The sequence below is a fragment of the Dipodomys spectabilis genome, unplaced genomic scaffold, assembly GCF_019054845.1.
Source record: "Dipodomys spectabilis isolate Male_0828 unplaced genomic scaffold, ASM1905484v1 ptg000084l, whole genome shotgun sequence".
NCBI lineage: Eukaryota > Metazoa > Chordata > Mammalia > Rodentia > Heteromyidae > Dipodomys > Dipodomys spectabilis.
The window spans coordinates 4,009,914-4,014,100 of record NW_024870761.1 but is presented as its reverse complement, the minus strand read 5'-3'; the positions used below and the strand labels follow the sequence as shown (position 1 = coordinate 4,014,100).

General features: G+C 38.3%; 1 non-coding gene across 1 annotated transcript; it reads left to right on the top strand.

Moving 5' to 3' along the window:
• Window positions 1-3,538: 3,538 nt before the first annotated feature.
• Window positions 3,539-3,645, top strand: LOC122111018. The gene has a single exon (XR_006147970.1). It is a non-coding gene; the product is annotated as a U6 spliceosomal RNA (small nuclear RNA).
• Window positions 3,646-4,187: the final 542 nt, after the last annotated feature.

Below are 4,187 nucleotides of genomic sequence, written 5' to 3'. Positions count from 1 at the left end.
TCAGGTTGTTTGAGTAGGCAGAAAAATGCTTTGCTTTACCCAGGATATTGTCATCCTCCTTCCAGGCCAGTTCAATGGGAGGGATATCTGCTTTGAGTATCCCAAAAGAGAGTGATGGCTGTTTCTTCTACTTTGGAGATGCTGTGATGGGGCTAGGTTCTGGGTAGTGTTGAGGCCTTTCATCGAACAGTAGCTTTGCTCTGAGGGGCTAGCTTCTGAGGTAGTCACAGAGCCCAGCCAGGAGCCATTCTCAGGGTTTACTGTTACTGAATTTCAATTGATTGTCTAGACTGTTGTAGGGAGGGGCAGTCTGTGGCTCTGTTTATCCAGTGAAGAAAGCCGCTCCTGGGGCTGTTGCAGGCCTGGGCTGGGTGAATTTTCCCTGGTTGGAGCTGAGCCTGGAAGTTCAGGTTAGATTCCTGTGAACTGCTAAATGACTTTTTGTTTTCATCCAAGGACTGAGTTGGAGCTAGCTGCACAGCCAGGCCTTTGCCAGTATCACAGAGGGAGATCTCCGGTAGTGGGCGGGGAGGGGTAGCCTTCCCATCTCTGTTTCCTGAGAAGGAGTGAGGAAGTCAGGCTCCTACTCACACAGGAGTCTGGTTCCTGGGTCATCTCTGGGCCTGTGGTCTGAAAGATGAAGATGTCTGCTCCTTGTCAGTTCTTGCTGGTGTTGAGTAGAATCCTCTTGCTTACTGTGTCTGGTGCCTTTGTCCTAGACTCTCTGTGTTGCAGGTATGGTGGCTCCGGCCACGACCGCCCCTGCCACATTCGCAAACATGGCTGTTGGCAAGTGCTCAGATTTGTCTCCTTGCCTGGATTTTTCCTCTCTGGCCTAACACTCTGTACTGTGGTTGCACACTTGGTGTGATTCTCTGGCTTAGGACTCTTCACTGGAGCACTGAAACTGCTTTCTATGTGATAGCTTGTTTAGCTTCCAGCTTCTCCTCAACTATCTTCCCGGAACCCTAAATTTAAATTTTAAATGACAAATTCTTTTCAAATCCTTTCACTCGGGAAGAGGTATGGATAGATAAGTGATATGGGCAGAATCAGAATTATTCATAAGGTTCTAAATGGATGTTTACCTAGTTTTCTCTCAGCTGGATCATAGAATACAGACTGTCCTAATTGGAAAAGTTAGCCTTCAGAGGTTTTCTGCATATAAACACTCCATCAACATTTTGACTACCAAGGTATTAGTACCTGGTCACTTGTTTTATTTTTTTTTTTGTCGGTCATGCAGGCTGAATTCTGGGCCCTGGCACTGTCCCTCACCTTTTTAGCTCAAGGCTAGTGCTCTGCCACTTGAGCCACCGTGCAGCTTCTGGCTCTTTTCTGCTTATGTGGTCCCAAGGAATTGAGCCCAGGGCCTGATGCATGCAAGGCAAGCACTCTACCACTGAGCCAACCTTCCAGCCCCTCCATCAACATTTTATTAGAGAATTATTCAAAATTAGCTATATGTTGATTGATAGTGACTGATCATGAGAGAAAGTTGAGGGAAAACCATCTACACTTCAGTGAGGTTCTGATATGTGCTTCACAAAATGTTATGAAAGCTCTACATGAGAAATCTAGCAGCTGCATTTCTAAAAAGTCCTTGGGTTGTTACATTTTCTGATATTGTCTCAATTCAAATACTTCTCCTTGGAGTTCCGTACTATTTCAATGATGCTGTATTAGCTCCTCATTACAATTTGCAGACTGGTCTTTTTGATGAAATTTGAGCTTTTCAAAATTGCTCTCCAAATTCCATCCACAAACTGCATACGAAATTTATCTGAAATAATTTGTATCTGTTTATAGTGCGTATACTTTTAGTTTTCATTACACATATAGAATGTAGTAAAAATTCTCATAGCAATTATACTGCACTAGCTTGTGGGCAGATTCTAATGTAAATAATATACTGTGTTCATGTAGAGTTTTTGAGTATCCAAAGTAATAAGCCTGTGGTTCTAAAACCAATACCTTACTTATATTGAGTGACAAATACATCTTCATATAAGCAGAGAAGTGTTCCTTGTATCTTTTTAACATATATTTTTATTATAAATACTGTACAGATGGGTTACAGTTACGTAAGTAAGGTAATGAGTACATTTCTTATTGAGCATTGCAACCCCCTCCTTTGTTTTTCCCTTACCATCCCTTCCCTTCAAACCTCTCCACCTCCCCCCTTCACCCATCCTCTGGTAGAGTGTCTTGTATATTTCATTGTTACATAGGTCAACCAGTATCCTTATATCTTAAATGAAGAAATGCTGGCTTGATTTATGCTGATTCTACCTGTGAAGTCCAAGAGCACATAAATGCCATCATTTTTTTGTCAGTTGGTATAATTGTGTTCTACACATTTATTGACAGGTTACAAATTATTCTCAAACTTTAAAACATTAAAAATACTTCCTTTTTTTTTCTTGTTTTCTTGGCCAGGAAATCAGCAAGACCTCAGTCAGCATTTCTCACATAGGAATTTTCACATGGGTTAGTTAAATGTATATGTAGAGTCCAGTTTTCTGAGGACTCACTCATCTGCCTAGGAATTCATGCTGGTTGTTGGAAAAAGAGCTCAAGTAAGGATGCCATTTAAACACTTATTACTTTACTCTTTACCAGGGTATTCTCCTGCTACTTTGGTTGTTGAGAGTGTCTACAAGAGTAAGCATTACCTGAGGAGCAGGGAGACACCATATGAATTATACTTACTGAGGTTTCCAAGTGACTTGCTATCACTTGTACTGCATTTTGTAAGTCAAATCTCTCTAAAACTACCTGTTTTAAGAGATAAGAGGAGTGGTAAATGAACTCTTAGGGACAAATACATCTTCAATATATATTGTTCCAAGTATTCCGTTTAAGTCATATTCAATAACTGGTGAAAATTGTGTTGGCTGAAATTATGTGTCTTTCTCCATATCTGCATGTATACATGTGTATATGTATGTGTGTGAATAGAAACATACATGCGTACATCATAGCTTATATCATCATTTATTCCTTGCTAATAAATAAAGTAAGGAATTCCTAAAGTTTTAACAGAAACTGTGTAGTTAAAATCTTAACTCTTCACTCTGCTTCTTTACACAAAGACTTTGCAAATTCTCATTAATAAAGTTTTCATAAACTCTGAAATGTACATACTTAGTACTTAATGTCTGCTACCAAAAATCTTAAATACTTTACAGAAAAGTTTTAGACCTGCCAAACAGTCCTGTTTTTGGCATATATAAGCAAAATCCCAAAATTAAGCATATTTAAAACATTAAAACTTAAGAGTTGCTGCAATGTTCATTTTGACAGGTGCCTTGTATAGAATAATTGAATTCTTCCTCCTACACATCTCTTGAACTACAAATATCAGGAATTATTTTGTTTTTGGCATGTCTATATTGATTTTATTCTTAAATGTGTGCTTATGTAAGAAATACAGGATTCTAAAATTTCACAACTATTCTTTTGAACTTACTTTTTGTTGAATTGTCTAGTTTAATAAAATCAATAAAAATTATACTTTCTATATAATAAATGTACTGTGCTCAATTTAGCATCACATACACTAACATTGGAATGATACAGAGAAGATTAGCATGCACCCTGCACAAGGATGACATGCAAATTCTTGGAGCGTTCCATATTTTTACAACAACAGCTGCTGAAAGGTATGTGGCAACAAAGGAACCATACTGCCTTCTTGGTGAGAGTGTAAACTTGTTCAACTACTTTGGAAAGCAGTATGGAGGTTCCTCAGAAGAACCCACATAAACCTCCCCTATGACACAGTAATCCCACTTTTGGGGATTTACTCAAATTATCATAAACAAGACCATACTAAAACTACCAACACAACGATAGTTATTGAAACATTATTTACGATAGCTAAGATATGGAACCAAACCAGATGCACCCATTAGATGAATGATCAAGAAAATGTGGTATATATACACATTGGAATTCTATGTCTCCATCAGAAAGAATGACATCTCCCAATTTGTTAGGAAATGGAAAAAAAAATATTGAGTGAAGTAAGCCAAGTCCAAAGAAACATAGGTCTCATGATTTCCCTTATTTTCAATAACGAATTTATGTCTGGGATAAGCAGAAAATTTCAAAAGATATGTGAATATAACCAGATCAGATGATGTTAAAGAAATTGAACCCCAAGATAGGGACACTAGTGGTTT